The sequence below is a fragment of the Belonocnema kinseyi genome, chromosome 10 (genome assembly GCF_010883055.1).
Source record: "Belonocnema kinseyi isolate 2016_QV_RU_SX_M_011 chromosome 10, B_treatae_v1, whole genome shotgun sequence".
NCBI lineage: Eukaryota > Metazoa > Arthropoda > Insecta > Hymenoptera > Cynipidae > Belonocnema > Belonocnema kinseyi.
This window is the reverse complement of record NC_046666.1, coordinates 1335827-1361492: the sequence shown is the minus strand read 5'-3', so window position 1 is coordinate 1361492 and position 25666 is coordinate 1335827. Positions and strand designations below refer to the sequence as shown.

Below are 25666 nucleotides of genomic sequence, written 5' to 3'. Positions count from 1 at the left end.
TATGACTAAAAATGTCCAAGCGTATCTTCGTCGACATTTAGTCCGAAAATGTCTAGAATTTTATTCCTCTAACTCACCTTGTCACATGCCTTAGTAAAATTGCCAAAAAATCTGAAATTTATAAATTGCAATCTTTTTAATTTTATCTTTAATTTAAGACAATAAAAATGGAAAAATCTTAATGGGTTCCTGAGATATGACTAAAAATGTCCAAGCGTATCTTCGTCGACATTTAGTCCGAAAATGTCTAGAATTTTATTCCTCTAACTCACCTTGTCACATGCCTTAGTAAAATTGTCAAAAAATCTGAAATTTATAAATTGCAATCTTTTTAATTTTATCTTTAATTTAAGACAATAAAAATTGAAAAATCTTAATGGGTTCCTGAGATATGACAAAAAATGTCCAAGCGTTGTGTCGAACCGAGAGGCCAATAGTGGCATGCCGACCAAAAATCGAATCAACTCTTGGACATTTTTTTTCATATCTCGGGAACCGATGAAGATTTTTCCATTTTTATTGGCCTAAATTAAAGAAGATTTCAAAGCTTACATTCTGTGAATTTTAGATTTTTTTTTTAAATATCATAACTCGGTCGGAAATAAATCTAGAGATGTGAAATTTACAGGGCTTACTCTTTCAAACCTTAATTTTAATTCTCGACGTTTGGACATTTTAATTGATAATTCGGGAACCCGTAAATTTTTTTAAATTTGTGTTGGCTTAAATTAAAGATAAGACTGCAAAGATTACGTACTGTAATTTTCAGTTTTTTTTTTTCACATTTTCCTTGAGGCATATCATGAGTTGAAGTTGATGATTTAGTCGAGACCTTTATCGATTTTCTTGTAATGAGAGTTCGCTTACCCGCGAAAAAATAATTAACCTGTTTTTGCCAATAAAGATTGAGAACACTAATTTAGGTGCAGGGTAGATACACCAGGAACGAAAATAATGTTTCTATTTTGGTGTCGACAATGTCACCGTGCAGTTTACTACATAAAGTGCCAATTACAATAATAATTATCGAATAATAATAAATGGGGTTAATTTAAACTTATTTAATTCAGTTTATGTTTATTTATTTTAAATTTGTAAAAATTAATATTTTTAATTTATTATAATTAAAGTCAAATTAAATTAATTTAGTTTATAAAGTGCTAATTGTGGATTTTATAATTTCCAAGTGTGAACGAAACATATTTTAGAGTTGAATGACATCAAATCCAAAACAAGTTAACCAAATCCAAACTAATCTAAATAGATCTAAGTAAATCCAAATAAATCAACTAAATCCCAAAAAAAATTTAAATCAAGTGAATCCATAATAAATAAAGTAAAAATAAATTAAATCCAAAATAAGCCAAACCCAAAATAAGTCAAACTTAATTTAGTTAAGTCTTAACAATTTTCGGATGATGATTCTTTTTCCGAAAAAAATCAAAATTTTGTATTTTTTTTTTAACTTAAATTATTATTAAGAAGCTAAATAATAATTCGTAACAAAATGAAGTTTAAAAACTCTGAATAGCTACTTCGATACATATTAGATTGAGCAGATTTTTTTGTGCAAAAAGTAAAGAAATTGTTTCTTTATTTATAAGCAATAAATAATTAATTTTGCATATCTTGTATGCTCAGCTTGTAATGTTAGTTGATTACCAATATATATTTAATACATACGCAACAAAATTGATGAATTTTCAAACAAAAAAGACGATTTTTCAACTAGAAAGATTAGTTTTCTACCAGACATTGAATAATTAAGTTTTAAGATAAAAAATATTAATGAAAAAAATTACTTTTCAACAAAATATTTAAATTTTGGACCAAAAAAAAACGAATCTTCAACAAAAAATAAATTTTTTCACAAAGTGTAGCAATTTTCAACCAAATAGTTCAATTCTCAACCAAAAAGGTCCATTTTCAAACAAAAATGGAATTATTAAACTTACTGTTACAAAAATTAATTTTCGATACACAAAAACCCGAATTTTCAACAAAACAGTTCAACTTTCAGGTAGTTAATTTTCTATCAAAAACACTATTTCTCAACAAAAAATGTAATTGTTGATATTCCAACAAAAAAAGATTTAAATTTTTTAACAAAAAAGTGTTAATCAACGAAAAAGATGAATTTTCAATAAAATAGTTGAATCCCTAAACAAATTGATTAATTTTCAAGCCAACAATTGCATTTTCAACCGAAAAAAATGACATTTCTACCAAAACAGATGAATTTTCAAATCAAAAAGACGATATTTCAACAAAAGAAAAAACGAATTTTTAATCAAAAATTAGAATCCTCAAACCAGTGCAAATTCATTTTAATAAAACAGTTCAATTTTTAACCAAAAAATATGTAATTTCTACAACAACAAAAAAAGAATTTTCAGTTGAAAAACAAAAGTTCTCTACCAAAACTGGATTAGTTTAATTTTGTTTAAAATTTAAATTTTCTAAGAAGAAAGAAATTAGTTTTCAACTAAATAGTTAAATTTTTTATTCCTTATTTTGACTAAGAGATGCATCTTTAACCAAAAAAAATTAATTTTTAATGAAGTTGTTTAACTTTTAACCAAGTAGTTGAATTTGAAAAAAAAGAATTCCCAAAGTAAAAAGTAATAGTTAATGTTTGAGCGAATAAATATTTTAATTTGAGATCAAAGCAATTGAATTCTACAAAAGAAAAGAACATGTTTTCAATGCATTTTTAACAAAGTATTTCAACTTAAAGTTACCTTGAAGAAAATTTATGTAAAAAATTAACATTATTGCTGCGTATCTGTGTTAAGAATTTAATGGTCTAAAAAAAGTCTAAACAGGAAACTTTTTGAATAGTAAATTCCAGAGAATCGTTATTAGCAAAAGAGAATTATATTGACTTTATTATTTAACAATATGACGTTAATAGATTGCAGGAACTTGATTTATAAAATTTTTGTCAAAAATAATTAAGGAACCAGAATGTTGGTTAAAAATAAACTAATCGTCAAAATATTATTTATACAATGTAGGTTATTTAAAAATTGATAAAATAAGAGTTTGAGAAAATTTTTAAACAATTTGTTGGCATTATTAATTATTAACTATTAACGTCATATTGTTAAATAATGAAGTCAATATAATTCTCTTTTGCTAATAACGATTCGCTTTTATCGTCAGATAGAGGTGCAAATCTGGAATTTACTATTCAAAAAGTTGGCTATATATAAGACACGAATTAAAAAAAAAATTTGTTTTAGGAATATCAAAAATAGAATATGTAGCTAAAATATCTTTGTTTGTGAGTAGAATTCAGATGACTGAAAATTGTTTAAAAATTTTCTCAAACTCTAATTTTATCAATTTTTAAATCACCTACATTGTATAAATAATATTTTGACGATTAGTTTATTTTTTATTTTTTTCCCGTATTAAACGAAATACCGACAGTCACCTGCTTTCTGACCGACTACAAGAAAAGATAAACAGCTTTGTAGTTCACTGTCTGGTTGAAATGTGGCAGCACAAATGCCTTATGCTTTATTAAATTAATAATTTTATAAAGTGCTTTCTGCGCAAGTTTGATTTTTAAAAATCTTTTTAAATCCTGATATATAGATATTTATATTTACTTATTTTATTTTTATTTCTTTATATATTTCTGAGCGTCTAAATATTACATGACGCTATCTCCAGTGATTTTACCCCCCCCCCTCCCCTCTTTATACTTACTCAAAATATTAATATATAATAGTCTGAATGATTCCAAATAAGTTGACTAAATTCAATTATAAATCATCTCATTCCAAAGAAATCCAAAATAAATCAACTTAATTTAGTTTAATTTAATCAAATTAATTTAAATAAATTCAAACAAAATTAAATAAAACCAAATATGTCAAAATAAGTCACCTCAATCGAAATGAATCAACTAAATCCAAAATAAATCAACTAGATCCAAAAAAATCAAAATAAATACAAAATAATACAAATAAATTTAAACAATTTTGAATAAATCAAGATAAGTCAACTAAATCCAAATAAATGAAGCTAAATTTAAATAAATCCAAATAAATCTAAATGAATCTAAATAAGTCCAATTAAATATTATTAAATATAATATAATATATAATTATATAATATAATAAAATATTATTAAAACCAAATAAACACAAATAAATGTAAACTAATCAAAATAAATCAACTAAATAAATTAAATCCCAAATAAATCCAATTAAGTCAATTCAATCGAAATAAATTAAACAAAATCCAAATAAATCATATAAATGCAATTAAATCAAGCTAAATATAAATAAGTCGAAATAACTAACAATAAATATAAACAAATCTAAATAAATCCCAAATAAATTTAAATAAATCCAAAATATGTAAAAATAAGTCACTTCAATCCAAATAAATCAACTGGATGCGAAAAAAATTAAAATAAATACAAATAAATAAAAAAAAGATGCAAATAAATTTAAACAAATTTGAATAAATCAAAATAAGTCAACTAAATCCAAATAAATCAATCTAAATCTAAATAAATCCAAAGAAGTCAACTAAATAGAAAATAAGTCAAAATAGTCAAATCAGAAATAGACCCTAATAAATACAAATAAATAAACTAAATCCAAAATAAATAAATCCAAATAAATCTAAATAAGTCACCGACTCACCGCAATCCAAATAAATTTACTAAATACAATTGAATGAAACTAAATATAAATAAATCCAAACAAATGTAAATAGATCTAAATAAATCCAATTAAATTAAACGAAATGTTATTAAAACCAAATAAACATAAATAAATCTAAACAAATCAAATCAAACTAAATAAAAAATAAATCAACTAAATACAAATAAATCCAAATCAGTCAATTAAGTCGAAATAAATCAAACAAAATCTAAATTAATTCAAATAAATCTAAATAAATCCCAAGTAAGTCACAATAATCAAATCCAAACCTAATTAAACTAAATCCGAATAAACCATACAATTGCAATTAAATCAAACTAAATATAAATAAATCGAAATAAATATAAACAAATCCCTAATAAATTTAAATAAATCCAAATATTAGTGACCGCATTCTAAATAAATCCAAAATAAATCAATTCAATTCAGATAATCAAATTAATTTAAATAAATTCAAACAAAACTAAATAAAACCAAAGACATCAAAATAAGTCACCTTAATCCAAATAAATCAACTAAATCCAAAATAAATCAACTTAATTCAGTTTAATTTATTCAAATTAATTTAAATAGATTCAAACAAAACTAAATAAAACCAAATATATCAAAATAAGTCACCTCAATCCAAATGAATCAACTAAATCCAAAGAAATTAATCTAAATCTAAATAAATCGCAAATAAATCAAAATAAATCCAAAAAAGTCAACTAAATAGAAAATAAGTCAAAATAGTCAAATCAGAAATAGATCTAACTAAATACAAATAAACAAACTAAAACAAAATAAATGAACCAAATTCAATTGAATCAATCTAAATATAAATAAATCCAAATAAATCTAAATAAGTCCAATTAAATTAAAAGAAATATTATTAAAACCAAATGAACATAAATAAATGTAAGCAAATCAAAATAAATCAACCAAATACAATTAAATCCCAAATAAATCCAAACAAGTCAGTCAAATTGAAATAAATTTTTAAAAATCACAATAATCATATCCAAAACAGATTAAACTAAATCCAAATTAATCATATAAATGCAATTAAATCAAGCTAAACATAAATAAGTCCTAATAACTAAGAATAAATATAAACAAATCTCAATAAATCCCAAATAAATTTAAATAGATACAAAATATATAAAAATAAGTCACTTCAATCCAAATAAATCAACTAAATCCAAAATAAATCAACTGGATGTGAAAAAAATAAAAATAAATACAAATAAATCAAAAAAATATAAATAAATTTAAACCAATTTAAATAAATCAACTAAATAAAAATAAATCAATCTCAATTTAATTAAATCCAAAGAAGTCAACTAAATAGAAAATAAGTCAAAATAGTCAAATCAGAAATAGACCCAACTAAATACAAATAAATAAATCCAAATAAATCTAAATAATCCACCGACTCACCGTAATCTAAATAAATTTACTAAATACAATTGAATGAGACTAAATATAAATAAATCCAAACAATTCTAAATAAATCAAGCTAAACCTAAATAAATCTAAACAAATATAAATAGATCTAAATAAATCTAATTAAATTAAACGAAATGTTAATAAAACCAAATAAACATAAATAAATCTTAAAAAATCAAAACAAACTAAATGAAAAATAAATCAACTAAAGACAAATAAATCCAAATTAGTCAATTAAATCGAAATAAATCAAACAAAATCGAAATTAATTGAAATAAATGTAAATAAATCACAATAATCAAATCCAAACCAAATTAAACTAAATCCGAATAAATCATACAAATGCAATTAAATCAAATTAAATATAAATAAATCGAAATAAATATGAACAAATCCCAAATAAATTTAAATAAATCCAAATATTAGTGACCTCATTCCAAAGAAATCCAAAATAAATCAACTTAATTCAGTTTAATTTAATCAAATTAATTTAAATAAATTCAAATAAAACTAAATAAAACCAAACATATTAAAATAAGTCACCTCAATCCAAATAAATCAACTAGATAAAAGAATCAAAATAATTCCAAAAAATATAAATAAATTTAAATAAATCAAAATAAGTCATCTAAATCCAAATAAATCAATCTAAATCTAAATAAATCACAAATAAATCTAAACAAATCCAAAGAAGTCAACTAAATAGAAAATAAATCCCTAATTAATCTAAAAAAATCCAAATAAGTCACCGACTCACCGCAATCAAAATAAATTTACTAAATACAATGGTATAAAACTAAATATAAATAAATGCAAACAAATCTAAATAAATCCAAATAAATCAAAATAAATATAAACAAATCTGAAAACATCCCAAATAAATTTAAATAATTCAAAAATATCCAAATAAATCAAACAAAATCTAAATAAATAAAAAAAAAACTAAATGAATCAAAATAAGTCACCTCAATTTAAATAAATCAAATATATCCAAAAAAGTCAAACTAAATCAAAAATAGATGAAACAAAATCCAAATAAATGAAACTAAATCTAAATAAATCCCAAATAAATTTAAATAAATCCAAAATATATATAAATAAGTCACCTCGATCCAAATAAATTAACTAAATACAAAATAAATCAACTGGATGCGAAAAAATTTAAATAAATACAAATAAATCAAAAAAATATAAATAAATTTAAACAAATTTAAATAAATCAAAATAAGTCAACCAAGTCAAAATAAATCGAAATAAATCCAGAGTAGTCAACTAAATAGAAAATAAATCAAAATAGTCAAATCGAAAATAGACCAAACTAAATACAAATAAATAAACTAAATCCAAATAAATCTAAATAAGTCACCGACTCACCGCAATCCAAATAAATTTACTAAATACAATTGAATGAAACTAAATATAAATAAATCCAAACAATTCTAAATAAATCAAGCTAAACCTAAATAAATCCAATTAAATTAAACGAAATGTTTAATCAAAGAAAATCTAAACTAATTCAAATAAATCTAAATAAATCACATTAATCAAATCCAAACCAGATTAAACTAAATCCAAATAAATCATATAAATGCAATTAAATCAAACTAAACATAAATAAATCGAAATAAATATAAACAAATCTCCCAAATAAATTTAAATGAATCCAAATATTAGTGACCTCATTCCAAATAAATTCAAACAAAACTAAATAAAACCAAATATATCAAAATAAGTCATCTCAATCCAAATAAATGAAATAAATCAACTAGATAAAAGAATCAAAATAAATACAAATAAATCCAAATAAATCCAATTAAATTAAAAGATTTATTATTAAATCCAAAATAAATCAAGTAAATACAATTAAATCCAAATAAATATAAATAAATATTAACAAATCTAGATAAATCCTTAATGAATCTAAACAAATCCAAACAATTCTAAATAAACCAAGCTAAACCTAAATAAATCCAATAAAATTAAACGAAATGTTTAATCAAACAAAATCTAAATTAATTCAAATAAATCTAAATAAATCCCAAATAAATCACATCAATCAAATCCAAACCAGATTAAACTAAATCCAAATAAATCATATAAATGCAATTAAATCAAACTAAACATAAATAAATCGAAATAAATATAAACAAATCTCCCAAATAAATTTAAATGAATCCAAATATTAGTGACCTCATTCCAAATAAATCCAAACAAAAGTAAATAAAACCAAATATATCAAAATAAGTCATCTAAATCCAAATAAATCATTCTAAATCTAAATAAATCACAAATAAATCTAAACAAATCCAAAGAAGTCAACTAAATAGAAAATAAGTCAAAATTGTCATATCAGAAATAGATCAAGCTAAATATAAATAAATCCAAATAAATCCTTAATAAATCTAAATAAGTCACCGACTCACTGCAACCCAAATAAATTTACTAAATACAATTGAATAAAACTAAATATAAATAAATCCAATTAAATTAAAAGATTTATTATTAAATCCAAAATAAATCAACTAAATACAATTAAATCCAAATAAATATAAATAAATATAAAAAAATCTAAACAAATCTAAATAAATTCTTAATGAATCTAAACAAATCCAAACAAATCGAAATAAGTCACCGACTCATCGCAACGCAAATAAATTTACTAAATACAGTCAAATATAAACAAATTTGAAGCAATCCCAAATAAAATTAAATAATTCAAAAATATTCAAATAAATCAAACTAAATCTAAATAAATCCAAACAAAACTAAATAAATCAAAATAAATCACATCAATTCAAATAAATCAATTATATCCAAAAAAGTCAAACTATATCCAAAATAGATTAAACAAAATCCAAATAAATGAAAATGAATCTAAATAAACCCAAATAAATATAAATATATCCAAATAAGTCAACGTAATCGAATTAAATCAAATAATTCTAAAATAAATCAAACTAAAACCAAATAGATTATTTCTCCCCTATTTTCAATAAACTTCCCCTTTTTCGCTTAAATGCGAACTAAATTACGTAAAAGAAACCTATAAGAAAAAGATAATATTTTGTTTAAAAGTCAACTTTTTTTTGTCAAAAATTCAACTACTTGTGGAAAGTAAATTTATTTATTTTTTGAAAATTTATTCCATTTTTCCTAAAAATTCATTTTCATAAATGAAAATTTAACTAGTCCATGTTTTGGTTTAAAAATCATCTTTTTGGCTTGAAAATTTATCTCTTCAGTTGAAAATTTTAATTTCTTTTTAAAAGTTCGTTGTTTTTTATCTCCACAATTTTCTTCACGAAAAATGTAACTAATCCATTTTTGGTTGAGCACTGACATTTGAAATTAAAAATTAATCTTTTCTGGCTGAAAATTGAACAATTTTGTTGGAAATTCATTTTTTTTTGTAGAAAATTCATTCGGCTTGGTTGAAAATTTAACCACATATTAGTTGAAAATTCGTCTTTTTTTGTTGATATCAAGTGTTTTTTTATTTAAAATATAAAACTTTTTAAGTTCAATTTTTAGTTTTTTAATTGAAAATTAATTTTTCTTCATTGAAAATTAACTTTCTTATTGAAACTTTTTTGTTGAAAATTCATCTGTTTGAGTATTCAACTATTTTCTTCAAAGTTCATGTTTTTTCGTTGAATTTAACCCTAATTTTTTCTTTGTTCTCTTTTAAAACTACTGTTTTAAACTGAAAACTTAACTATTACATTTTTCGTAATAAACTTTTCTTTTTTATTTGAAAATGCCACTACTGGCTTAAAATGTATGTATTTTATTGAAAATTTGGATTTGGGTTGAAAATTCATATTTGAGGTTAAAAATTCAGCTATTTGGTAAAAAATGTCGAAATTTAGTTAAAAATGGAATTGTTTAGTTTGAAAATGTAACTATTTTTTTTTAAAGTTATCTTTTCTTGTAAAAAAATCCAACGGTGTTGTTGAAAATTTGTCCTTTTGGATATTTAACCATTTTAATAATTTTTAGTATATTTTATTTAATAAACCAGGATAAAAAATAATTTTTCTCAATATTTCTCAAATAAAAAAGACTAATAAGAAACATTTTTTTTTTATTTCCAGAGGTGTGCAGCGGAGGTGAGGTTCCTGAAGTGGAAATTATTAGTTTGCTGGAAGAACAAATTCCAAAGTATCGACTACGAGCAGACGCACTTACACAATTTCAAGGTAATTATTTTTTCTTTGAAATGAATTTTATTACTAGTTTAATTACAAAAATGCGTGCTTCGCACTTTTTCCTGATTTCCGTTTTTTTTTTTCGTTTTTATTAAGAATTCTTTTTTCTCATTTTATAAAGAAACTTCCACTTTTTCCCATTTTTCTCATTTTTTCGCCTAAATGAAAATTGAATTAATAGGGCCCAATCAGAAAATATGACTATTTTTGGTTGAAATTTAATTCTTTTTCATTTCAACGTTTTTTATAAATATTTATGGTTCGAAATTCTAGTGATCGGTTGAAATTATTATAATTATATATATTTTGATGAAATATAATTCATATTTGATAGAAAAGTTACATTTTTTCGTTGAAAGTTAATTCTTTTTTATTAAAAATTCTACTATTATATTTATGATTCAGAATTGATCTCTTTTGGTCAAAAATTGTACCGATTGGTTAAAAATTTAATTCATTTCTTAAAACTTTCAAAGTTTTAAGTTGAAAGTTAATTATCTTTTATTGAAATGTGTAATATTATATTTTTTGTTTAAAATTCGTCTTTTTTGTTTTAAAAATATACTGTTTCGTTAAAAAAATAAACAATATAACTAAAAATTCAACTCTTATATTGAAAAATCCTTGTTTTTGGTTAAGATTTCAACTGTTTGGTTGAAAATTAAACTTTTTTTTTAAACTCAACGATTTTGTAGAAAACTAGCTATTTTAGTTTGAATATTCCACAGTTGGGTTGATTTTTTTTTTCTTTACTGAAAGATATTTCTTAGTTTCTTTGTACTTTTAAATTGAAAATTTATCTGTTGGTTAAAAATTCAAATATTTGGTAAAAAAAGTCAATCTATTTTGTTAAAAATTCAACTACTTTCGTGAAAATTGAACTATTTTGGTTTGAATTTAACTATTTCAATGATTTAGATTAATTTTTTTTGCTGAAATATCAACTATTACATTTTTGGTTCAAAATTCTTTTTTGTTTAAAATTGAAATTGGTTAAAAGTTAATCCACTTTGTTAAAAATTATTTTTTTCACTTTTACAGTTTTAGTTTAAAATTCATTTTTTTTTCGTTTGTTGAACATTCGTTTTTTTACTGAAAATTTAATTATTCAATTTTTGGTTGAAAAATTACCTTTTTTATTCGAAAATTACACTTTTTAGTTGAACAATGACTTTCATAACATAAAATTTAATTATTCAAGTTTTGGTTCACAATTTATCTTTTTTAAATCAAAATTACTTTTTTTTTTAAAGTTCAACTATTTCATAGGATGATTCATTGTTTTCATAATTTGATTTGTATATTCATCAGTTAAGAAGAAAATCAATTTTTTTAAATAAAAATGTCACTATTCCATTTCCTGTTAAAAATTTATATTTTTTAGTTCTTGCATTTTCTTGAAGAATGGTATTTTTGGCTAGAAAATTAATCTTTTTCGTTAAAAATTAATCTTTTTGTTTCAAGGTTAATTTTTTAAATTAAAAAGTTACTGAATATTCTATTTTTCATTCAAAATTCATCTCTTTGTTGAAAATTTATATATTTTGTTAAAAATTCCTCCTTTTTGGGTAAATTTAACTATTTTTTATTCAAAATTTAAATTTTCTTTGGTTGAATTATTAACTATTATATTTTTTTTTTGAAAAATCATCTTTATTGGTTGAAGATTCAACTTTTGCTTAGAAATTTAGCTATTTTATTGTGAAATTATTATGTTTATTTATTTTTTTTTAACTGAAACTTCATTCAACTGAAGATTTATCTATTATATTACATTTGTTTCCTTGCAAAAATAATTTTGTGACGGAAAATTAAATTGTTTAATTTTTAGTTGAAGCTTGCTATTTTTGAGTTAAACTACTTTCGTGAAAATTGAAAATTTGGGTGCTAATTCAACTATTTGGTTAAAAAAATTTTATTGACTGAAAAATCTTTATTGGTTAAAAAGTAGCTATTTCGTTGAAAAATCGTCCTTGTTGGTTGAAATAAAGTGCTTTTGATTTAAATGAATTTTTTGGCCCTTTAGATAAAGCTTCTTCCCTTTTTTGTTTCAAAATGAAAATACTATTCCATTTGAATATTTCGTAGTTTTGGTTTAAAAATTAAAAAATTAAATTATGTAATTTTTGGTCGAGAAATGACTTTTTTTATTGGAAAATTCCTCTTTTTGGTTGAACATTGATTTTCATAACATAAAACTGAATTATTGAAGTTTTGGTTGATATTTTATTTTTTTTTTAAACAAAAATTACTGTTTTTGTTGTTGAAAATTCAACTATTTCATATGAAGATTCATTGTTTTCTCCAAAAACTCTCTTTTTTTAAATTTAATTATGTATTCCAGTTGTGTATTCATAATTTTTGTTTATGTTCATCAGTTTGATATTTTCTACTTCAAAATTGAATCCTTTTGTTGAAAATTGGTCTCCTTTGATTGAAAATTCATCTATTTTGTTAAAATTCATGCAATTGTATTTTTTGGTAGAAACTTAATCTTCTTTTTTTTTTGTTAAAAATTAATCTTTTGTTTGAAATTTAATCTTATTATTTTAAAATACATCGTTTTGCTTAAAAAATCAAGTACTTTAGTTAAATATTAATAATTTTCGTTGAAAATTCATCTATTTGGTTTTAAATTCCACCATATTACATTTGAAGATTTATAATTTTGTTTGAATATGTCACTTTTAGCTTACGGGCAAAATGGAAAAACTTTATAGGGAAAAAAAAATCGAAATACGGATTCTATTTTTACATTCTCATCAGAGAAGATATTAGATTTGTGTAAAATTTGACCCCCCCCCCCCCAGTTTCTGTCAAATGTCCCGTTTTGAGACCCCCTGAATCCGAAAAACAGGTTTTTACGAATGTGTCTGCATTTGTATGTCTGCCTGTCTGTCTGTGAACATGATAACTTTTGAAAAAAGTAGTCTATTAGATTGTCCTTTGGTACACTCGTTCAGTGTCCTAAACTAAAGTTCAAGTTCGTTAGCCAGCCATTTTGGATGAAAATTCAAAAAGCGGGCACATTTTGAATATTTTTGAGACCATTTTTTTTTAAATTCAAAATTTCTCTATACGGTTATTCATAGTATTCAAAAAATTTAACAATTTATCCTAATGCATTTTTTCGAAAAATCAAAAATTACTAGAATTATAGCATTTTCAAAATCAAAAAAAAAAAAAAAACTAAAATGAACAATTTAGGCCAAACGACGAACGATACGAAAAAAAATCTGGAGAAGAAAAACATTGCTTTTTGAAATCCTTACCAGATTATGATAACAACTTTTTCAATTTGGTCAAAAAGTTGAAAATTCCAAATTTGATCGTACAAAAAAATTTTGAAACCACATTTTTTCAAGATGTAAAAATTCTATACACGGTTGTTCATACTACTTTAAAAATTAAACAATTTATCCTTCTGACTTTTTTCTATAAAAAGAAAATTGTCAGAGTTAGAGCATTTTCAAAATCCAAAAAAAAATAAACTAAAATGAACATTTTAGGAAAAACAACGCATGATATGAAAAAAAGTCAGGAGAAGAGAAATTTTGCTTTTTGAAAGCCCGACAAGATTATGATAACAACTTTTTTAATTTGGTCAAAAAGTTGAACATTCCAAATTTGATCGTACAAAAAATAAAGAAAAATTCAAAAATTCCAGTTTTTGGTCAAACTATAGAGGATACGAAAAAAATGAAAAAGCTCAAATTGCGCGCTCTGGAAAGAACTACAAATTTATAATGAATCACTTTTCGATATAAGCTAAGAAAAAAAATGAGACAAAAATTGTTCATCCATAAAAGAGCTATAATTTTTGATAGGAAAGTTAGTTTTTGCTTTAGACGTAAAAATTAACATTCAGAATAAAAATATTACATTTTTTTGAAAATGACACAACGTACAAACTAAAATTAACAGACAAAAAATGTTCGCCTGAAAAAATCTATTAATTTATTATTAATAATTTTTAGATAGGACGAGTAGATTTTCTTGTAATTGTAAAAAATAGGATTAAAAATAAAAAAAATAAATTTTTGGAAAAAGGACAGAAAAGACGAAAGAGGACACAGGATCCTATATAGGACCCCATATATATATTCTTGTATTAGACCCTATACAGGCACACAGTATTTTTATTTAATCGTAAAAAACAAAATTAAAAATAAAAATAAATGATAAAAACAAGGAAATAATAATGAGTATTATTCCATTTTTGTGAATATTATGAATTGTAATGATATAAATTTATAGAAATTATGCATGTTTAAGCACAACTTAGAATACAATTTAAAGCAAAATAAGAAACAAATACAAAAATAATCATGATAAATACAATTTGCTTTTTATTTTGCAATTTTTTAATAAGTAATCCCTGGCAGAGTTACATAAAAAATGTATTATAATTGATATAAAAGTGTTGTGTATAATGTAGAAAAGTTGACATATTGAACAAAATCGAGTGCAAAGCACGAGATACGTGATGAGAATGTGTTCGTTAATGCCAAAAGAGCTTTAACAAAAGAGAGTTCACAATCACACAATTACAGTTGTCGGCCCGTTCACCTTTGATTTTAAAAGGTCTGTGCCCGAATGCGGAAGAAATGCAAAGACTAAGCGCGGTGTGCGATTACTCTCAGTCGCGTGCGGTAGGTGCGCTCAAATTCTCAAGCAAAGCTCTTTTAACGAAAGAGAATTCACAATCACAAAATTACAGTGGTGGATTTTTTCAGTCTGAATTTTAAAATGTTTGCGCAAGAATGTGCGAAAATATAAAGACCGAGCGCGTAGCGCGAGGTAAATACATAATCGAGCGCGAAGCGCGAAAACAAGCAGTCTCGCGCCCTAGGCGTAGATTTTTTTAGATTAATTTATCGAATTTTTTTTTCAGGATACGAAAACGCGGATTGGTTCGTTCCAGCACCTGCTCTTCGATTGGAGGACGTCGATTTGAAACTATCTCCCGATCAAATCCGGGAAACTCTTAATTACTTCAGTGAGTACTTAATTTTTTTTTTTTTTTAATTTCAGTAATCAGAAATTTCCAAAAAGTATTGTTCGTTATACGCGTATAAAATAATAAAAACTTGATATCTTTTGAATTCGAAGGTGTTTTCAAATTAAAATTTTTCAAAATTGAAGGCCCTTACATTTGGAAATATTCAAGTTTATTTGATTCTTATTTTAAAACATATACATTTGAATATCATTCATTTTTTAAAATTATAATCCAGTGAAACTCTTACATTCTGTAAAATTTTTTCTGATTTTTTATTTAGTTTTAGGTAAGCCTAATTAGGTATAAAAATGAAAAGGAGAATCCAAGAGAGGAAATACACTGTTTCTATTGTTTGTTCTAATTGTTATTTTTAAATTATGTATTTCTTCTTGTGAGGAAAATCAAGGCACGTAACTAATTTTTTTCTCAACTAAGATTTAATGCATGCTACACGCATTCTTCGTAAATAAGGCCAGGTAAACATTAATGCTCATTTAACAGTCGAGCTTACATCGTCCTGAAATGGAACTGCCTCTACCAGTAATTGAATGTCATCTTTTTTTTTTTTATCGCTTTCCTAAAATCGGGAAGACTTATTTCAGTGTTAAGTAATCTAGAATTCATTTAGCAATTTCCTAGGAAAATAATTACTAAAAAACAAAACTGATATACAATAATTGAACATGTTTTTTTTTAAATTTATTTATTTAACATTTTTGGTAGAAAATTAATGTTTTTGGTTAACAATGCATCTTTGTAGTTCGAAATTTGAGAAAAAATAAGGTCAATTTTTCCAATGAAAAAAATTTTTGGACCGGGAATTTTACAAATTTTTAGAAGAAAAATCTGTCCTAGTTCGATTTCAAAAGTTTTTAAAAGTAGTTAGCTTGATTATATTTTTTAATTATGAAATCATTCAGTTCACAATATATAATTCGAAAATCTTTAACTTGAAAAATTTTCCATTTTAGATTTTTATTTTTAAAGTTACGATTTTAATTTAAAAAACTTTAAAATGCAGTCCTGAAGACTTAAACAAGTCAAAAATAAAAGCGTTTGAAGTTGAGAATTTTGGAAAAGAACCATTTTTATTTCATCAACTGTATATAAAATATTTTCAAAATGGATCTGTACTTTATGTATTTAAAATTGAACTTTCAGATTTTAACGTTAAACATTGAAATATTGTTTCAGCCTAAATTATTTCATTTTGAACACACTCAAATAAAATTTTTTTAATTAAGACATAGAATAATTATTTAAAATTCAGTAATATTTGACTGTTTATTTAAAAAGATTAAATTAAAACCAAATATTTAAAAGTATACGAATTGAAACTGAATTATTTGACATGGAAAATCGTAAATCGTTAATATTTCGAAAAAGTTTTTAACTGTGAATGTTACAATTTTAATTGTTATTTTGAAAATAATTTTTATTTTTAAGTGAGATTGTTAATTTTCGATATATAAATAACAATTGAACAATTATTATTCGCAGAAATAATTGTAATAATTTTAAGAAATATTTAGAAGTTTTGAAAAGATTCAAGATTTATTTAAAACATTTAAAATTATTTTAAATAATTTAACAAAGTATTTGTACCGAAAAAATTCGGCTATTTAAAAGAAAATATAAATTTTTGCAGATTAAAAAATAAATTTAGAACATTTTAAAGCAGGGCTTCAAAAGAATCAAAAGCATTTTCTTGAGATTCCTAGGAAAATTGAAAATGATTTTTCACTTTGAAAAATTTTTTTAAGTGAATATTCAAAAAGATTTAAAAATATTTCTAAAATTTCAAAAAAGAATGATTTCAAGGATTTTTTTTTTAATTTGCAGGATTTTCTAAAAATCGTAGCAAAAATTCGATTCATTTTAACAGATATTTAGAAGTTCGGAAAAATATCAAAAATAATTTTAAATTTGAAAAATGTAAAACAATTTTTAGATCTCTCAAGATTTTGAAATACAATTTTTAAAGTTTTGGTTGGTGTGTAAACTATTTAAGATGAAAATAATTTAAGAAATGTTCAGTTTAAAAAAAAAATTGATTTTCAATATTTCTAGCTTAAAATTGCGTTAAAAAATTTTTATTTGAAAATTTTAGAGTTCATTGATTGATTCGTTAATTTCCATTTTAAGAGTTTAAAACTCAAGAATTCTATTTTGAGTGCTTTAAATTGCATTTTATTTTTTACTGGTTCAAATGGAATTTTTATTATTTTAGGTTATTTCTAAAACTTCTGAGGCATTTTTAGGAGCTCTTATTTTGAAATATTTTAGGGGATTTTAAAAGGTTCCAAGGATTTTTAAAAATTAACTTCATTAATTTAAAGTAATTTGAAAGATTTAAAAATATTATAGACTAAAAAATTTTCTAGAATTTCTGAGGATATGGAAAGATTTTGCAGGACGTATGAGATTTTACAATATTTTAAAAGTTGTCACGTTACTTTATAAGATTTCAAGGGATTTTAAAACTCTCAATGTATTTTTTAAATAAATTTTCCACGATTTCAGAAAATATCACGGAATTTTATAATATTTTAGTGCATTTTAACCCTCAAACGGTTCACTCCTTTCTGTCCCCTACTAAAGGTACACTGGTGCGAATCTGGCTTTTGCATTTTCAACTTCGAATATAAAAAAGAAGATTGAGACTAGAAAAATCATAAACACATTTTTTTTTGTGTGAAATTTCCTGCTGAAGCTAATGGTTCTATAGAAATTTAGATAATCATTTAATTTCTCCATGATAATTTGTTATAAATAAAGCGGCGTTCTTGAAAAATCACTTTTTTTTAAACAATTCGCCATTTCTTCACATTTTATTCAAATTAATTAAATTTTGTGGGATTTTGCAGTTAAAGGCACACACAATCATGAGAAAATATTATTTGCGTTGAGAATGTGAATCTAGTATTTTTCCCGGTAGGTCAAATTTCGGGTATTTTCAAATGCATGATAATCTTTTTATTGGGAATTTCTTTCGAATTTTGTCAACAAGAAATGTTTACTATTCGCGACATTTTTGGCATTCGATACTTTACACTCTATTCAACTTCATTCCCATGCATCTGATGGAAAAAATCACATTTTTGCCAAATTTATTGGAAATCATCATGAAAAATCGATAAATAACAAATAAGGGTACATAAAAATACTTACATTTAACAAATAAACGAAACTCCTTTACTTGAGAACAATATTTAGAAATTCCAGTTCTCAAAGCTTTACCACGCGTAAAAGGTACACAGGTGCTGATTCGCACCAATTTCATTTTCTCGTCCTTCTGTCTCTGAGAGATCAACGAAACTGGAACTAATCGGACTTGGGTCTGAACCTTGGAGTTTAGACTTTTTAAAAACAACGGTGCGAATTCGCACCAGTGTACCGTTTGATTTGAAATATTTTAACGTATTTTTTCAAATGCCTTGGTATTTTTAAGAGCTTTAAAAAATTTCAGAGAATTTGAAAGGATTTAAAATAATTTGGATTATTTTAAAATATACTCAGGTGTTTTCAAGTGTTTTCCAAAGATTCGAAATATTTTAGGAAATTTTAAAAGATTCCCAGAATTTTTTAATTCATTTTAGTAGTTTGTAAGCTTGCAAAGATTGGAATATTTTAGGCTATTTCAAAAGATTCAAAGGCATTTTCAAGTGATTTAAATAATGTCTTTATTTATATAATAATTTGAAATTTACAGGGGGCTTAACAATTTAAAGGAATTTAAATATTTTAATGGATTTCAAAGAATTTGTCACCAAACATGCGTGATTTTGTAGGGTTTCGAAGATTTAAAGAGATTTTCAAATATTTTTTACAATTAATGCGTAATTCACCCTGAATTCTTACTAATTTATCCTAAATCCTTTTAAATTATTTTAAATTCTAAATTCATTCAATTCTACCGAATTAAATTAATTTTTCTATGCTTTTGAATTGTTTTCAATTCAATAAATTGCTTTTTAAATTTTGGTTGATTTTTTATGAATTGCATCTAATTCTTATATTTTTTAATTTCTCTAAATTCACTGAAAATGTATTGTAATGAAGAAAAATTTTTTCGATTTTTAAAATTGTTCCAATTGATTTGAATTTTTTTGAATTCAAATCAAACTGTATTTTTGGTTGCAGTTTACTCTTTTTTCTTGCAATATTTGAAGTTTTGTTTGAAAATTCATCTTTGTAGGATGAAAATTCAACAATTTTTTTTTTTGAAAATTATTCTATTTTCTTAAAAACTCATTTTTTGTGGGTAAAAAATTAGTTATTTTGAATAAAAAATTTATATTTAATGATAGAGAAGTTGTTTTTTGGATGGAATAAATAAGTACAAAGTCAGGGTGGCCGCTGGACCGGGAAATTACCGGGAATTTTATGAGACGTGGAAAACCCGAGAAATGACAGTGAATTTATTTATTGACCGGAAATTTTACACATTTTTCGAAAAAAATCCATCAATCTTTGATTTGAACTGTTTTTTAAAAATTGTATATATATACTATTTTTAATTTTTAGGTAATTTCAAAATAATGTATTCAGAATCAAAGGCTTTTATTAGATTTCAAATGTTATTTCAGTCTAAAATATTCCATTTTTAAACCATTCAATTTGAAATCTTTTAATTAAGTAAAAGAAAAAATTATTTAATATTTAGAAATATCTGGGCTGTTCATTAAAATTCGTAATTATATATTAAATATTGAAAATTAAACAAATAAAACTAAAGTTAGAACTTTACAATATTAATTGGTCTATTTAAAAAAAATTTAATTTTTAATTTAAATGGTTGAATTTTTATGTTTAAATAACAATTGAACACCGATTATTCTTAGACAAAATTCAAGTAAATTAAACATATAGTTAGAAATTATGTAAAAATTCAAAATTAATTTTAAAAATAACAATATTTTCAATAATTTAATCGAAGTGTCTACGTTTGCCGACAAATTCTTGATATTTGTACCGAAATTTTGGTGCAAATAGTTTAACGTTTTCCAGGAAAATTGAAAATAATTTTTTATTTTAAAAAATTAATTTTAACAGAATTTCTAGAAAGATTTGGAAAGATTTTCAAAATTATCAAACATGAATGTGGAAGATTTTAAGGAAAGTTTTTTATTCGGTAGTAACAAAAAATGTGTAGGAAAAATTCGAATTTTTTAAAAAGATGCTTAGAAATTCGGAAAAAAATTTTTAATAATTTGAAATTCGAAAAAAGTAAAAACAACATGTAAATGTTTCAAGATTTTGAAATAAAATTTTGAAGCATTTTAAGGATTTTAAAACTATTCGAAATAAGAATAATTAGGGTAGTTTTTAATTTACGAAGTGTTCAATTTACAAAAAAATGTAGTTGTTCAACTTTTAATGTTTCTACCTTAAAATGATGTAATTTTTTAATTTTCTGAATGCTTTGGTGGATTTTTTAATATGGTGCATTTAAAATGATAACGTGGATTTATATTTTTCGAACTGAATCTAAATCTTTGAACTCCATGATTTATAAAAATTAAAAAAAAATTGATTTAACTGTTTAACTGCATTCAATTTGAAATTTTTCAGTTGAAAAATGTTAGTAGTTTCCATTGTATGCGTTTAAACTATTGAACATTTGAATGCAATATTTTGAGTTAAAAAACTTTTAAACTTCAATTTTAAAAGTTCAAAATTCAAGAGTTCCATTTTTAGTGGTCTAATTTTTAGCTCAGTTTTTATTACTTGAAATGGAAAATTTTTTGGCTTCAGATTTCGATTTTTTAAATTTAATTGACCGTGAAAAATGTTTGTGATGCAGGAAAAACCGGGAAATGACCGGGAATTTTTTTCTCTTATTAAAAAGGCCACCCTAAAAGTTTAATCTGAAATAATTGTTTTTCGGTTTATGAAAGATTCTATTATGTTAAAAATGTTAGAAGATTAAAATTCCGGTATAATTTCCAAGAATTTCATAGTAAAATTTATTATAATTTCGAGCCCTGATCATTCTATTTTTAAGGTAATTCTCTTTCGATTTTTCATGCAAAAATATATGAGGAGATGCTTTTCAGAGAGATTTAAAAGCGTTATAATTACAGGTGTGCCACGAGGTGTGGTCAGAATATTGCGAATCATTCCTTAATTTGTTTTTTTTTTTTTTCATTTCAGTGATACGTACCTTTTTATTAATTTATTAAACAAAACATTTTCTTGAACTTAAATATTTTTTATTTGTCCGAAAATGGGGAAGTCTCAAAGAATTATTGAAAATGGAAGTGACAGTGAATTAATTTTTTTATTACGAAGCACTATAACTTTGATTTTTAAATTGTTTAATTTTGAAGTCTTGATTTTAAAAGTGTCAACTTTCAGGTTTTGGTTTCGAATTCTGCATTTCAAGAAGTTAAAAAATAAAAATTGGTCTGGTATGAGATCGAAATGTTTTCAAAAAAATAGGGAGAAATTTGTTTCTTTTCAGATTGAAAGACCCAAATTTTATAAATTTATATAAGACAACAATTTTTTAAACAAAAAAGAGTTAAAATCCGATTCTCTAGTAGATCTTCATATAGAATCTTTGAATTTTGTATTCGTTAAAAAATATAAATATTTTTTAAAAATTTGACTTTAAATAGAATCTTCTCTTAATGTATTTTTAATCTTGAGTTCCATCATCAAGTGCTTCATCCTTTATTCTGTCTGCCTTTTTTTTAAAAATACTACTTTCTATTTTAAGGCAGTCTAGAGGAAGAAACTTATTTCGAAGCTGTCCTTAATATTTTTGCTCAAGTACAGAAACCAGAATTTTAAATTCAATATTCAAAATAAATTTAAACCGGAAAGTTTTTTCACTTTTTTCATCTGCATTAAAATTTTTAAAAAAATCGAAATTTAAAATTTCCCAAACTGTAAGTTTTTTCTTAAAATTTGAAAGCCTCATCATTCAAAAGCAAAAGTTCCAAAATTTGGAATTTTTTTGTATCATTAGTTTATAATAATTCAAATTTTTATATTTTACCCCATATTATGCAGCCTATGTAATTTTTTAAAAATATTCTAAAAGCAATTCAGATACTAAGGGAAATTGAAAGACTGCCAAAACGATAATTTTAAAATATTTCTAAAATTGTAGCAAAAGTCTAGAAAATTACAAAGAACATTTTTTATTTTAAAAAATTGAAATCTTTAAAAAAAATATTTGTACGTTTTGGAAAAATTTTTTAAATAATTAAAACTTTAAATATTTAAAAAATTTATAAGCAAAATGTAGATTTTGGAAAGTTTTTAAATAAAATGTAGAGACTTTAAGAATTTTGAAAGATTTCAAGAGAATAAAAAATTTTTTCTAAGATTCCTGGTAATGTTCTAAATTATTTTTTATTTTGATAAATTAATTTCAAGTGAATATGTGAAAATTTCCAAAAAAGAATCGGGAAGATTTTAAGGCATTTTTTCAGAATTTTAAGAAAATTGAAGAAAAATTCTAATCATTATGAAGTATATTTAGAAGATTTAAAGGTTTCGAAAAGGTTCGAAAGTATTTTTAAATTTTTATAAATTTTCAAACAAAATGTTGATTTTTCAATATGACGAAATAAAATGTTGAAGTTTTATAATACTTCTGTAAAAATTAAAAATTATTTTTTTCTGTTTTGAAAAATTAATTTAAAAAATTTTAAAAGGTTTCAAGGAAATAAAAATAATTCTTATAATTCCTGTTAATATTTTAAACTATTTTTTAGTTCCAAGAATTAATTTTAAGAAGATATTTAAAAAGAATTAAAAAAATGAATCTGGAAGATTTTAAGGCCATTTTTGTAATTTTTTTTTATTTTTAGGAAAAATTCGAATCATTTTCAAACATTAAAAAATAATTTATGATTTGAAAATAATTTGAAAAATGTAAACGTATATTTTTGAAGAATTCAATTTTATCTATTTATAAATTTTGAAAAGAGGTTTGGATTTTCATGGGAAGATATGATAAAATGTTTTCAAAAATTTACGAAAAAGAATCTGACTTTTTTTTTTATTTTGCAGGATTTAAAAAAAATGAAGAAAAATTCAAATTATTTTTAAATATTGAAAAATTATTTTAAAATTTTTTTAAAATTGAAATATTATGTAGATTTTAGAAGATTTTTAAATAATATGTAGAGACTTTCAGAATTTCGAGAGGTTTCAAGAGAATAAAAAAATTTTCTAAGATTCCTGGTAATGTTCTAAATTATCTTTTATTTTGATGTATTAATTTTAAGAGAATGTTCGAAAAATTTCAAAAAAGAATATGGTAAATTTTAAGGCATTTTTTCAAAATATTAAGAAAATTGAAGAAAAATTCTAATCTTTATGATATATATTTAGAAGATTTAAAGGTTTCAAAAATATTAAAAAATATTTAGCAATTTTTAAAATTTCACACATTTTCAAACAAAATCTAGATTTTTGAATAAGACAAAATAAAACGTTGAAGTTTTATAAGAATTTTGAAAGATTTCCAGAGGATAAACGAAAATTTTCTTAATACTTCTATAAAAATTAAAAATGATTTTTGTTTAGTTTTTAAAAATCAATTTTAAAGATTTTGAAAGGTTTCAAGAAAATAAAAAAAAATCCTTATACTTCCTGTTAACATTTTTAACTATTTTTAATTTTCAAGAATTAATTTTAAGAGAATGTTTAGGAATAATTCGAAAAATGAATGTGGAAGATGTTAAGGCCATTTTTGTAATTTTTTAGGATTTTTTTTTTAATTTTTAGGAAAAATTCGAATCATTTTCAAACATTAAAAAACAAATTTATGATTTGAAAATATTTTAAAAAAATTTAAGCGTACATTTTTGAAGATTTCAATTTTATCTATTTATAAATTTTGAAAGGAGATTTTGGATTTCCATTGGAGGATATTAAAAAATGTTTTCCAAAATTTACCAAAAAGAATCTGAAATTTTTATTTATTTTGCAGGATTTAAAAAAAAATTGAATTTATTTTTAAATATTGTAAAATTATTTAAAAATATTTTTAAAAAATTGAAACAGAATGTAGATCTTAGGAGCTTTTGAAAAAAATTAGATACTTTTTAAGAATTTTGAAAAGTTTAAAGAGATTACAAAATTTTTGTCAGATTCCTGGGAAATTGTGTAATCATTTTTTTTTTTTAAATGAATTCGAAGTGAATATTTCAAAAGATTTCGAAAAAAGGAGATTCTACACGATTTTAAGGTCGTTTTCTTATTTTACAAATTTTTTTCAATTCTTAGGAAAAGTTCGAATAATTCTAAAAAATTAAAAAATAATTCGAAATTTTTTAATATTTCGTACAAATTTAAACAAAATGTACATTTTAGAAGATTTTGATATTAACTTTGTAAAATTTTTGAAAGGTTCAGGAGACTAAAAAAAATTTCCAAACATGTGAATGATTTCCAAAATTATCAAAAAAGATTCTGGATATTTTTAAGGCAGTGTTTTAAATTTTAGGAATTTTTAAAAGGTTTCAAATTTTTTAACAAATACTACAATTTTGAATATTTTCATTTTAGCGTTTTAAGAATTTTGAAAGGTTTCAAGAGATTTTTTTAAAAATTCTATTGAAAAATTTTAAATCCTGGTAACTTTTAAGGCAATTTTTTTAGTTTTACAGAATAAAAAAAAAAGTTAGGAAAACTTCAAGTCAGTTTAAAAGATAAAAAATGAAAAATTTGAAAATTTTATAACATTTTTTTAATAAAAAGCAAATCCAAAATGTTTGGTGACTTGTTTCTTAAGATTCCATTAGAAAATATGAAATGATTTTTTATTTGAACAAGTTAATTTTAGCAGAATATTTTGAAAATATTTCCAACATTTTCCGAGAAGAATAGGGAAGATTTTAAGGCATTTTTTCAATTTTACATGTTTTATAAAAAATTTTAGGAAAAAGTCGATCATTTAACAATATTTTAACAATTTCAAAAATATTTTTTTTTACTTTTTAAACGAAATTTAGATTTTTTTTGAAAGTTTTGAAAGTTTGAAAGATATTTAAGAATTTTGAAAGTTTTTAAAAGATTAAATATATTTTAAGAGTTGAAAAAATGTATATAATATGTTTCAATTGATTCAATTTTGGAAAAATTCTGTAAAATAAAAAAAATGTATTTACAATTTTCTCGATTCTTTTTCGTCATCTAAAATCTTATATTTAATAAAAATTGATAACACTGTCCTAAAATCAAATTTGAGCTCAAAGGGGGAGGGTCGGTAAGGCCGATTTTTGGCCTAATTTATTTTTAGACCAAAAAATCTGAAAAAATCATGGTAGTATCTTATAAGTATCCCGAGTCGATTGCACGCTAAACGGACTACCCTCCAC

The 25666-nt window shown here is 22.8% G+C and overlaps 1 protein-coding gene across 1 annotated transcript in view; it reads left to right on the top strand.

The window, feature by feature from the left end:
- The window catches only part of LOC117181412 (trafficking kinesin-binding protein milt), a 117162-nt gene that overhangs the window by 19964 nt on the left and 71532 nt on the right, over positions 1 to 25666 (top strand). Inside the window, exons 2-3 of the mRNA XM_033374037.1 lie at positions 10208 to 10312; positions 15216 to 15320. The gene's annotated coding sequence lies outside the window, so the exon portion shown is untranslated. The remainder of the gene's footprint in view (positions 1 to 10207; positions 10313 to 15215; positions 15321 to 25666) is intronic.